This window comes from Sus scrofa, chromosome X (genome assembly GCF_054392235.1).
Source record: "Sus scrofa isolate SSC_HxYL_T2T_F1_AM1 chromosome X, Sscrofa_HxYL_maternal_Yorkshire_Landrace_v2.0, whole genome shotgun sequence".
In the NCBI taxonomy this organism is placed as follows: Eukaryota; Metazoa; Chordata; class Mammalia; order Artiodactyla; family Suidae; genus Sus; species Sus scrofa.
Genome location: NC_139401.1, coordinates 39,054,761 through 39,067,691, shown reverse-complemented (window position 1 = coordinate 39,067,691; position 12,931 = coordinate 39,054,761). Strand labels below are relative to the sequence as shown.

The following is a 12,931-nucleotide window of genomic DNA, read 5'->3' as shown; positions in this document are numbered from 1 at the left end:
GCACCAGAAGCTCTCCTGGGCCTGGCTTAGAAAAGGTGTCCTGGGCGAGCAGGGTGCGGTCGAGCCCCTGTCCACCCACAGGATTCATTTTTATCTCCACCTGCTTCTTTTCTCTGGGTTGGTGGCTTGTTGGAATTGCCGTGGTTGATGGTGGCTGGGGAAGGGGAGGAGCGGAAGATGGTTTTTGTGCGTGTGTGTGTGTGTCTCTTTCGAGCTGTACTGGTGACATATGGAGGTTCCCAGGCAAGGGGTCAAATCAGAGCTACAGCTGCCGGCCTACACCACAGCAACACCAGATCCGAGCTGCATCTGCGACCTGCACCACAGCTCACAGCAACACTGGATCCTTAACCCACTGAGCGAGGCCAGGGATCAAACCTGCATCCTCATGGATCCTAGTCAGGTTTGTTACCGCTGAGCTGATACGTATCTTGTTTGCCAATTGTGCAGGGGTGTTGGCTGCCACAAATGGGGTCAGATGTTAATCTAGGGTGTTCCAAGTCCGGATAGTCTTGGAGGGTGAGTAGGAAGAGTAAGGGGGCTTAGACTTCTGGGTGTTTCTTAATCAGGGGTGTTTGCTTTGTGAAAATTCATCTGATATAAAATCTAATGACCTGGGAAAAGCTGACTTTAAATAATTTGCTTTGGAGTCTGGGGCGAGCAGATTTGACTCTGGGCGTGGCTCCTCTTTCCTTTGCATCGTCTTAAGGGCCTTTAATCCCCCACCAGCCTTCTGAGCTGGGTCCAAGAAGGACACCCGTCCTGTAGGTACGGACACCAAGTCCCAGGGAGGTCTGACCCCTTGCCCAAGACCACACAGCCAGTCAGCGGCTGAGCAGGGATTCAAACCCAGGTCTTGTAGCTGGAAGGCCAGTGTTCTTCTGGGGGCGGTGTATAGAAGTAGAAGCCAACCCCCTCCTGGAACACCTCAGGCGGCTGTGGGGCAATCCCGATTTGATCAGGGGGTCCCAGTGGGTTCTTCGGGTGTCTCAGATAAGCAGACTGTCAGGAGGAAGAGGCGTGGACGGCTGGCAGCTGGGGGCTGGGGAGCCACGAAGGCAAGGGTTAGGCTGGGATGCTCCAGTTTGGTGACAGTGCTCAGAGCTTGGAGAGGAACAGATGTGTATGGGCAGGGACCCAGCGGAGCCATGTGCCCAGTGGAATGGTGGGCTGGCTCAGGGCCCGATGCAGGGTGGGCCCAGCAGGGGCATGCCAAGGGTGTGGTGTTGAGGTGGCTCAGTGCTGCGGTTTTGACCTTGGGAACCTTGAATCTTCCAGAACCAAAGAAGTGGAGGGAGGCTTTTGGCCTTAGTAGACCTATAGCTGGGAAACAAGGCAAGTGAACAAGGAGGGTGTGTTATGTCGCAAAGGTGGCCACAACTCTAGCTGTGGCTCCCACGTGGTCTTCTACAATGGGATGTGTCAAGCATATGTCTCCGCCCATTTGATTCCAATGAGACCCTGTGATTCTTTTGGCCAAAAGAAAATGTTGGAAGTGAATTGATACCCTTAACTGCTCTGGTGGCTTCTTCTTGCCTCTTGAGACACTGGCTCTTGGGACACTCCCTCCAGCCGTCGTGCAGCGGGAAGTCTAGGCCACATGTAGGTGCCCCAGTTGACAGCCCCTGCTGAGCTGCTGGCCCACCACCAGCAGCTGCTACTGGCCATCTGTGGGCGCCACCTTGGCTGTCCAGCCCAGTCCAGCCTGCGGGGGACCACAGCTGCATCCACTTGAGAACCCCCCAAGCGAGAACGATTCAGCTGAGTCCAGTCAGCTCAGAGAACCCAAGACACCTCAATACCATTCTCTGGAGTCACCGAATCTTCAGAATGCTTGTTACACAGCAACAGGTAACAGAAAAAGACAAGGGTCTCAGAAGATTGCAGCGCTGGAGTGCCGATCGCCTCAACCTGAGGTGTAAGAAGGAGAAAACTAAAGGAGCCTTTAGAGAATTACATTTATAAGAACACCAGTAAGACCAGGAGCCTGGAAATTTGAGTTGCAGCCTTGGTCCTACCACTCACAAGCCCCACAGTCTTCAGCAAGTCATCACCACTCTGGGCCTCAGTTTCCTCCTCTGTAAAATGGAAATGATTCATTCCATAAACACAGAATATGGTTTCTGGATCCCGAGTGGGATGGGCAATGCAAAGATCAAGGCAACCCAGCTCTTGAGATCTCCGTGCTCATTCTTAGAGGAAACCAGGCACAGTGAGAATATCTGCATATAAATGCATGTAAGTACATGTTAATTACATGCAAATGTCTTAGACCAGTACCTAGCACATTCTAAGTGCTCCTTTAATGCCCATTGTCCTTAGGCTGTGCCTGCAACTCTCTCCTCAGAACAGCCTTTGTCCCCTGATTGCAGCTTTAAAAGGCTAATCGGTACAACTACTTGGGAAAACCAGCAATAAAGTTAAACGCTTGCCTACCTTAGGACCCGGCAATTCCACGCCTGGGTGCATCCCCAACAGAAATGGGTCCTCATATCCACCCAAAGGCATATATGAGAATGTTCACAGCCACTTTATTCATGACAGCCCCAAGTTGGAGATGACTGTCCATCAATAGTCAAATGATAAATAAATTGTGGTACGTTCATTCAACGGAATAACACTCAGTAATTAAAAAGGATGAACCCCCGGAGTTCCCTTTGTGGCTCAGTGATTAATGAACCCAACTAGAATCCATGAGGATGTGGGTTCGATCCCTGGCCTCGCTCACCAGGTTAAGGATCCAGTGTTGCTGGGAGCTTGTGGTGTAGGTCACAGACACGGCTCGGATCCCATGTTGCTGTGGCTGTGGCTTAGGCTGGCGGCTGCAGCTCAGATTGGACCCCTAGCCTGGGAAACTCCGTATGCCGTGGGTTCGGCCTGAAAAAGATAAAAAAAAAGGGGGGGGGATGAATCCTGGTTTCATGCAACAGCCTGGATGAATCTGGCAGATGATGAGTGAAAAAAAGCCACAGACAAAAGAGCACATGCTACATGATTTTGTTTATAAAAACAGGCAAAACGAAGGTGCTCAACAAATATTTACTGCATAATACACAAAGCAAAAACCAGGCAAAACGACTCTAGGGTGATGCCAGTCAGAACAGCTGGGGGATGCTGACTAAGAAGGGAACCTTCTGGGCTGCTGGAAATGTTCTGTATCTTGACCTGCGTGGTGATTACAAAGGAAAATACACATGTAAAATGAATCAAGCTGTGGACTTCAGAGGAGCTCTTCACTGTCTGCACCTTGAAAACATCAAAAAAAAAAAAACTATAATAAAAAATAAAAGCATAAATAAAAGGGGGAAAGGTTGCTGCGGATAGGCTGTTCCTAGGTGTCAAGGAGTTGGGCAGGAAGGGGAAAAGTTGGGGGGTGGGTTTCTAGGTGGGGAGTCTTTGGAAGAGAATGTCCTCTTTTCCCCTGGGAGGTGGCAGTCCCCTCAAGTGACTCTGGAGGCCACTGGGGAACTCGCCCCCTGGGGCTGTCCTGAGCTGCTGCTGGTTCCCTAAGGTTCTGCTAGGGCCAGTGTAGGCTCCCAGAAGGCCACCAAGTTCCCCAGGCCTGAGCTCTTTCTTCCACCAGCAGAGCCTCAGCCTCCGTGTCTGAGAAGTAGCGTCTGAAAGCGCAGCCGAGAAGATGCCTGTTAACATGAAGCATCGGCGACTTCAAGAACCCACAGCAGCAGCCACGGAGGAAGCAGTGATGCAGGAGATTTGTGGAAGTTGAGCGTGTTGCCACAGGGCCGGTTGGCTGCGGGATCCAATTCCTGGCAGTTGGCGACTGGACCGCGGGGAAGGAGCCGGCTCCTGGAGCAGGGGCCTTAGGTCAGGTGTGGGCAGCACTGCGGGCTTCCCGGAGGAGAAGGGCTGGCTAGAAAAAGGCTTCCCTTCGAAGTCCCCTATTGCTGCGCTCCAGCCCCCCACCCCACCCCACCCCACCCTTGGCCCCCCTAAGCTTTGCTGGCTTCACACACTCAGCACACTCCGGCTTGGAGAGGGGGTTTCTCAGAGCCAACAGTACAGGATTCCTCTCTCCCCAGCGAGGGGCCAAGGCGCCCCTTGGTTCAGACGATCCAAGCCTGGCACAGGAGCCCCAGCCGCTGAGCGCGGCGGATTCAGTACAATTAATTTAGAAACGAGAGTGGATTTTATCACCATCTATGCGGGGAGCAGGTTTCGCTGCTGCCTGCGGGCTTCCCTAGGTGAGCACGCTAGCATCGGACGCCGGGGGGGGGGGGCATCCCCTTCCCCCAGTGCCCCTGCCCGAGGGCCGCCTGGGCCGCTGGGGTCCCCTGCAGCGCGGCAGTGCCCCCAGGGAGCCACCTCCGCGGCCCTCCCGCCCGCGCGTCCCGTCCCTGGCACATCTCCGGGGACGCGGGGGCGGCCTGGGGGCAGCCGGAGGCCTCCGCACGGCCGCAGGGTAATTGGAGCGCGCCGGGGACCGCCTGGGGGAGGGAGAGGGGGGTGTCCCCTGGGGCGCCGGTCTCCGCCACAGCCCGGGAGGGGGCGGCCGGGCCCGGGTCTGCCATCTGGGCGGAGGCGGCGGGGGGGGGGGGCGACCAAGGAAGCCCCTTCCCCCGCTCCGCGCCCCGCCGCGCCCTCCCCGCGGCTCCGCCCGCTCATTAGCGGAGGCCGGGCCGGCCCGTTCGCCTCCTCTGGCCGCCAATTACCCGCCCTGCTGGCTCCGAGCGCGCCGCCGGGCCAGACAAAGGCGCGGGCGGCGGGCGGCGGGCGGCGGGCGGGCGCGGGAGGGGAAGGGAGGGAGCGGAGGGGAGGGAGCCCCGGGCGCCCGCGCCTGCAGAGCCGCTGCGGCGGCGGCGAGATAAGGGCGCCTGGGACGCGCCGCGCTCCACATGGAAATGAACCCGGCGAGCTGGGGAGGCGAGCGCCGCGGCGCGCGGGGTCTGGGAGCCCAGGACCGACGCGGCTCGCCCCTTTCCGACCCGCGTTTTGAACGCGACGAACCCCCGCATCCCCCATGGAGGCATCAGGGTCCCGGTCGCCCCCAGGGCGCCGGCGACTGGCCCCGCACCACTGTGCGTTTGGAAAGTGCTGGAGCGGGGATGCCACGTGCCTCGTGCCTCTCTCTCTGCAGCTCCCCAAACCGGCTGTTGGGTTGTACTTGGTTACCGAGCAGCAAACCCCGGCCTTCCTTGCCCTCCCGCTCAACAGACCACCCCCCTACCCCCAGGCCTAGAAGGTCCCCAACCTCTCCTGACACAGCTGGGAACATGGGCCCCGGGTCTGTTAAGAGTCAGTGTCTCGCCTTGGTAGCCAGTCTCCCCGGCAGCTACTTTGGTGATCAGGCGATTGGCTGTTCTTTTTGTTTTAAATATTTGGACGCGTGAGACACGGGGAGATGAAATGATTTATTCACAGCCCCGCAGATTGGTGGCAGCGTCGAGGGCATAGTTCGTGGTCTTCCAACATTTTGAATATCCTGACTTTTTCAGGGGGGAAAAAAATAACCCTTCTCACTAAAGGCTTGCACTCTGATATTTTCAGATTCTAAAGTTCACTTGCTGCGGACTCCTTCGCACCAGAGTGTCTTTTTTATGAGCCAGAAGACAGAGACCTGGGGACCTCCCTGATCAGCCACGAAGGTTTGGAAGAGGTTTAGTTTGTATTAGTTTGCATTATGAAAACAATAGGTAAAAATTGTTTATTCTCCAAATCTAGGATTCTTCTGCGAAATCTGAGTGTTGAACTTCCAGAATCGGTCTCTGAGGAGCACCCAGAGTTTGGGGGCTGAGTCTGTGAAGGACCCACCCTGCCCTAGGTCTCCTCCGGGGTGGGGGGTGCTGGGAGCTTGCTGGCCTGCTGCCCGAGGTTATTCTATTACTCTTCCCTAACATCTGTCACCTTGGCTCTGAGGGGCTTTAAAAGGGCACTTCCCCTTCAATCCAGCGCTCACAACCAGTGCGGGGACAGTGGGGGTAGGGGTCAGGGAGACCCGGGCCCCGGGGCACGCCTGTGGGATGAGATGTAGGCTGCCTCAAATGAAGACAAATGTCCTTCAATAAAGCGCTGTTCCCAAGGGCCCCCCTTGCTGTCTGCTGTCAGCAGCGGCTTAGGGCTCTGGAGGTCAAGGTCTTCCTCCCAAGCACCCCCCGCTTCCCTCGGGCCATTTAGCTTTTCACAGAGAATAGTCAGTGGGGACCTTTCTGCTCACAGATGCTGGCCTCAGAGACCAGGCGCTGGGCCAGAGGCTGGGAGAGAGAGCGCGAGCCTGGGAGGCTTGGTGCCCTTCCTGCGGGGGTGGGGGTGGGGGTGGGGGGCAGCACCAGCCCTGCAGGCCACCCCTCAGTGTTGGTGGCAGAGTGGGTCTGCTCAGGAAGGGACCCTCTTTCACCGGAGCACCTTCCTGGGGGGGCCTGGGAGAAACTGCCTTACAGAGCGCTCATCCGTCCCTGACGCTTCCCACATCGGTCCTGGATGGCACCTGTTAAAATCCCTCTGCGCTCCTTGGTAAACCGTCCCAACCCCCAAATGGACACTTCCCAGCCCAGCCCCGAAAGGGTTAACAGCAGGTGCAGCAGGGGGGCTTTGGGACCACGCCTCAGCCCGCTTCCCTTCCATCGGTCAGTGGGGGATGACAGCTGCCCCCAGCCCGAGCTTTTACCAAAGTATTAGGTGGCCAGTTGGTGACCTATCAGTGAACTTGGGAGATTGCATTCACCCTCAAATTTTCCTTCTGTGGAGGCACCAAATATCTCTCCCATGATTTCATTGTTTTGTATGCAGCTTCGGCCTCCTCTCTGATCCTGTTTTCAAACATTCTTTACATCTTCGTCTTTGCAGATCTTGTGCCCTGGGCACGGGGCAGCCAGGGTGGTGTGGGAGGCAAGATGCAGGGGATGACGTATGGGCCTGCCCAGCTGGACGACACAGACGCTGCTCGCGGGGGGGCGGGGGGAGGGCTTTGGGGGACCTGGGGCCGGAGGTTGGAGTCTCAGCAGGACAGAGGGGGCCCGCCTGGTCCTCAGCATCCTGATAGGATCAGGTACTTCGGGAAATGCAGAGCAGCTGTCACGCCCCTTTCCAAGGTTTGGTCGCAGTCCACTGTGGGTGACTGTGTTGGAAGTGGCAGCTGGCCCTTGTCACCTTCTCACATACACATATTCCAGAAGGAAAGCAGAGAGTCCCTGAGCTCATCTCAGCTTGAGGTTTCCCGAACAGGACGACACAGAGCTGGTCCCACCCACCTTGGAAGTATTTCCCTTTGGAGCCAGGCAGAGCCCCGAGGTCGGTTCCGGCCCCAGATGCACCTTTTTCGGAAGCCAGCTCAGAACGCCCCCGCCTCCCTTGGGTTTTTGGTGGAGATGGGCCCTCTGATGGGTTAGGGGGCTCAGCTCCTACAGGCTGCCTGGGACCCTTCCTAGGTGTGCATTCCAGAACCCCTGCATCCTAGCTGTGTGCCCTTGAGCCAACTGCCAAACTTCTCAGAGCCTCAGTTTTCTCATCTGAAATAATGAAGATGATAAAAGTACCAACTTCATAAGGTGGTTGCGAGGATTAAGTGCGTATATATATTTTACAAGGTGATTACTCATTGGGTATCAGCGGCTGCTTCCTCCCTTCTTCCCTCCCTCCCTTCCTTCCTTCCCCAAATTCTCACTGGTCTTATGAGCTCCATGTAATACATTCGGCTGTGGGAGGAATCCTAGATAGTTGGCAGTAACTCAGGCACGAGAAGAGAAAGAGTGGCTGGCCAGTGCAGAAACCATACTAGGTCTTTCAACTGTGAGCATCTAATATAGGGCCCTGGTTACACAGATGATGGAGCTGCGGACCAAGCGGAGGACGCGGTGTGATTGGAATCCAGAAGCCAGGTTCGGTACGGCATGTGGGGCCATGAAGGGAGGGGACCTTGGAGCCACAGAAGAACCACAGTTGCTGCTGGGGAGGTGGCAGGAAGCTGTTGGCGGGGGGAGGCAGGGACAGTGCTCTGGCTGCTCCCTTCCTCGTACCCCTCTGATGTTCTGCCGGGGTAAGGGCACCCCAGAAGAAGATTCCTTGCAGTACTGGGCAGGCCAGGAGAAGGGTGCGCAGGGAGCAAACTGGCATTTGACCAGTGCAAGAACCAGGCCTTCTCTAACCCTGCTGCCATGGTGACCCTGGGTGACAAAAACCTTTGTCACCAGGGTGGCTGCCGTTGTGGCCGCAGGTCCCAATGTGCAGCAGCTTCAGTCATTGTCCCTTCAAGCCTCTGCTTCCTAGGAACCCCGGGGGGAAAAAAGTGGCATCAGCCGCAGGTGGGAACCGGGGAGGGGGGAAGAAAGATTTCCCCTTTCCAGGTAAGAGGCGCAGATTCTAAGCACATGCCCACATGAGGCCCTGCGTGGGGCTTCTCCACGGCATCTCAGGAGCATAAATAGGATTATACTTCCGCGGGGCTCGTGGGAAAATTCTAGATGGACCACAGGCCTGCCTCAGATCAGGCCTTCCTTATTGGAAACCTTCCTTCTCGGAAAGGTCCTTGGGAAGTTGGGTTAATTTGGAAATTGGGCTTAATTGGTTTGGCGCCCAAACCCAAACAACAAAACAGTGGCTCTTTCTCTGCTTGAAGCTCGTGCATTTTCCTCATTGGACATCTTGTTTGGGTGCTGTACGTTTCCCGGTTTATTGCTTTAGCGCAATGGGAAGGTCCTGAGTGACTGGCGGCATGTTAATGTGATGGTTGTCTTGGGAACGGGGCGGACGCCTGGCTGAAGCGAACTTCTTGTCCGCCAGGGTGGGAACATGGCAGGGCCGAGTGAGCTCTCGTTACTAGGTTGATCGATCACGGAGGGTTTCACCTTCCCCAGACCTCAGGCAGAATCGGCATTGATTGACAGAAGGGACAAGAGACAGACATTTGGAACAAAAACAGGTGATTAAATTGCAGAGCCACTCTGGCGGATCCCAGGCCCCAGCCCGCAGGACGCTGGCTCCTGGGACCTCCAGATCAGGGAGGGCCACAGCAAATGATCCTTGGTGGGTTGAAGGAACCCGCTAGGAGAGAGAAGTTCACCCAGAAAATGACTACATAAACAACTTTCCAGGGGGCCTATTTAAAATGCTCAGGGGAATAAATTGTTTTAAAGCATTTAAAAAACACCATTTACATACAATTAATATGTTGATTGCACAGCGTTCTTATTAATTCATTATAGCAAGGATTTCCACGTAGCAAAACAGCTTGGCAGTGCTTGGCTTAGTTTGTGATATAGCATGAGCTAGGAAATTGCATATACAAGGGCTATATATAACCACTCCATATAATCACATGCATGAACACGTATAAATGTCAAAATATGTAAAATTTAGAGTCTTTGGTAATTCAGATCTCATTTCTCAGCATCCTTACCCTACCTTACACTAACCCACCTTCTGCCACACAGGGCGGAACGAAGGAGATTTTCTTTTCCATCCTTACAACCCCAGAGCCCCGGCTTGTTATCACAGTAAAGGGCCGTGACCAAGAGCCGAATCTGATCACCGAGATGGCCTGCGTGAGAAATGTCGCTGCTGTGGTTGAACAGAAGCCCTGCTTTAACCGAGCAGGAGAGAGGCCCATGCCAGAGGGACAACAGTGGCGTTTGGCGGGGAGCTCAAGCAGATGAGTGGACGCGCATGACAGAGGTCTGGGAACCTTTCATTAGGCATCCCCAGGAAATGTGGTCTTGACCTTGACGCCCCTAGAGTATAATGACATTGTTTTCGGTTTTTCCTGGCAGCGTAACTCACGACCCCGGACCTTGTTGGCCGGGAACAAAACGAATTTGATTATTTTTCACAGTTGTCTGGGTTGACTAGGGCTCAGCGGGGTGGATCTTCTGCTGGTCTTGCTGGTGGCTGGAGTCAGATGGGTGGAACTGGAAGGTTTGTGAGGATGGCCTTGCCCACAGGTCCCGCTCTTTGAGGGGGTGTGGCCGGGAGCTTGCAGCCTCTCTGTCCACGTGGCTAACGTGGGCTTCTTCCAGTGGTGGCTGGATCCCAAGAGAACGGCGTGCCTGTGCTTATCTGGCCTCCGCCTGCCTCCCTCTTGCTAAGATCCCATTGGCCAAAGCACGTCGCATGACCAGGCACGGCATCAGAGGGGGAGGCGATTAGACCAGGAGTGAACACACAGGAGTGCAGCTTACGGGCAGCCACCACACACTGTCTGTCACAAGGACACTGCTGTTTCTGTCCTCTGAGAGGCTGTTATTCTGTATTCCCTGTGTGTTCCCCGCCCTTCCTCCCTCCAGCTCCCCGCTTTCCCATCAGAGGCAGATGTGGGGTGGGCAGAGGACCGCACGGTGGTCAGTGGTGAGGGCGGGGGTGTGACCAGCCCCCTCCCCGCCCCCTCCCCAGTCGGCCTCTCAGCATCCTGGACCAGCGGTCCTTACTTCTGAACTTATTCTCTGCCCTCCCCTTCCCCCCAGAATAAGAAAGGTTATACAATATACAGACTGAGCAGGCAGGATATATATTTTTTTAAGATTCCAACTCAGATGTTTTAATATTTCACTGAGCCACTGCAGAAAGCCCTTCATTATGGGATGGAAATGCTTGGAAAATGGCCTTCTAATTAATGTGAAATGAGAGAGTGCCCCTCCGAGCAAGGGAGACTTGGCAGCTGGGAGGGTGATGTCAGCAGGCCAGCACTTCCTGGGCGGGGTGATTGGATGGGGCCCCAGCCCAGGATAGATTTGCCTCATGGAGCCCATTCAGCATAAATCCTGCCACGGGGCCAGGCTGGAGACAGCAAATTGAGAACCTTCCACAGCTCACTGAGTTACCGCTTCCCAGAAATTGCTGAAGCCATTGATCTCGATCTTTTTACATCATTAAATGATTTTGCCATTCGGGCACGCAGCGGGTCTGCATTTGGTGACCTGCAGGCAGCGGGAGTGGGTTCAACAGAGGATCCCCGGGCTCGGCTTTGGCTGGGCACAGGCTCAGTCACGTGGTCGCATGACAGTGACCTTGACACCAGCAAGACTGCTTCTAAATAAGACACAAAATGGCTCACTCGGCCAGCCCTCCCTCTGTCCTCTGAGAGTCTCAGTAGAGCGGTGCATTTCTGAGAGACCTTAAAAGCGGCTCGCACCCTGCCCTGGGAGCCCCCGGGAGACGGTTACTGGGCTGCGTACCTCTCTCTTCTGGGATGTCTCCCTCGTTGGATAAAGCAATCGGCAGAGCTGTTATGGAGCAAGGGGAATTAAGAACCTGGCTTCTGGAATTCCCGTTGTGGCTCAGCAGGTTAAGAGCCCAATATAGTGTTGGTGAAGATGCGGGTTCGATCCCTGGCCTCGCTCAGTGGGTTAAGGATCCAGCGTTGCCGTGAGCCGTGGTGTAGGTCACAGACGAGGCTCAGATCCAGTGTTACTGTGGCTGTGGTTTAGGCTGGCAGCCGCAGCTCTTATTCAACCCCTAGCCTGGGAGCCTCCGTATGTCATGGGTGCTGCTGTAAAAAGAGAAAAAAAAAAAAAAAAAAAAAAGGAGGAACAAAAAAGACCCTCGCTTGGACCATTGAGTGGCAGTAATCACCACAATAGTATTATCTAATGCTTACTGAGCACTGACTATATGTCCCCCTTTTTTTGCATTTGACCCTGACAACAAACCTATGAAGTAGACGCTACTATGAGTCCCCTTCTGTAGACCAATGATGACAAGGAGCACATCCCACAGCTCCCTGTCTTAAAAAGACTTGCTGCCCAACTGGCTGCGTGGATTGGTTCTGCGCATCTTATGATATTCGATTTCGTCAATAGTGTTTTTAATTCTTTTTTGGCTGCGTGTGCAGAAGTTCTTCTGGCATGCCGAAGTTCCTGGGCCAGGGATTAAACCCCCCCCCCCCCGCCACAGCAGTGACGATGCCAGATTCTTAAGCGCTGGGCCACCAGGGAACTCCCCGTTTAATCACTATCAATTGGGTGCCTGGATAATGCCAGTGCTGGAGGAAGACAGAGCCTAAAACACAGAGAAAGAACAGAGGCTGTGCACTCAAGGGCTTTATGGTCCAGACAGGGAAGGAGAGCCAAGCCGTTTTCAGAGTGGTTCTGAATAGTTAGAACCACGTGGCTGTGTGGGAGGTGGTAGAATCCAGTGGAAGATCATAGGTGCCACTGCCCCTTAGACGTGGGTGTGGTTTGAAGCAACTTAATTATCCCTCTAAGCCTCAGTTTCCTCTCCTGTAAAATGGGCATGGGCAACACCTACAGAGAGGTGCCAGAAAGAGTATAAAGAGTCTGACATAAAGTGGGCTCCCGGGGATTTTCTTAGCAAGTGTGGTCATTAGGAGCGGAGCATGAGGGATGGTGGGTAGAAGGTGGAAGAGGATTTGGAGAAGAACACGGAGGCAGATGAGGTCAAGTGGATTGGATCCACCGAGTTGAGTTTGTGCCTGGTTGTGTACACACACACACACACACCCACTGGACCTGAAGGTGGTCACCTCAGTCCTTGACGGGGACCCTGTGTCCCCTGCCTCAGGGTTCTGGACTTGGGTTCATTTACCCGAGGCCACTGGCTTTCTGCTTAAGAGAATATTTAACCACCAGTAAAGCCTGGGCACCCACCCATTCAGTGCCTTGCTTAGCCCTGGATCAGGGCTGTGGCTGGGTTCTGGAGTTAACCCTTTAGGCGGTGGACTGAAGGAAGGTTGGGAGGCTGGGGGCAGGGGTAACCCTCAAAGGCTTTGGGTCAGTGGGGATTAACTCCTCTTTACTTAGTATTTCAATATTTTACCTCTTGGTTTGACCTGACCAGTGTGTTCTGGACATCAGTTCTGAGCATAAAGATTGTTTTCCATTTCAGCAGCCTTGCCACAATGCCTGTGTACGGGACCGGGAACCGGGGGTGCGGGGGGTATAGAGACAGCTGGCCTTATAACCAGGGCCTCCGGCGTCATAGTTGAGGAGGCAAATTCCACCCCCTTTAGTGGATTACAAATTCCATC

General features: G+C 54.8%; 1 long non-coding RNA gene across 1 annotated transcript; it reads left to right on the top strand.

Moving 5' to 3' along the window:
• The first annotated feature begins 4,016 nt into the window (after positions 1-4,016).
• LOC146394553 (uncharacterized) lies at positions 4,017-11,469 on the top strand. The gene is made up of 3 exons (XR_014835672.1): positions 4,017-4,202; positions 5,506-5,779; positions 6,105-11,469. It is a non-coding gene; the product is annotated as an uncharacterized LOC146394553 (long non-coding RNA).
• The last annotated feature ends 1,462 nt before the right edge of the window (positions 11,470-12,931 follow it).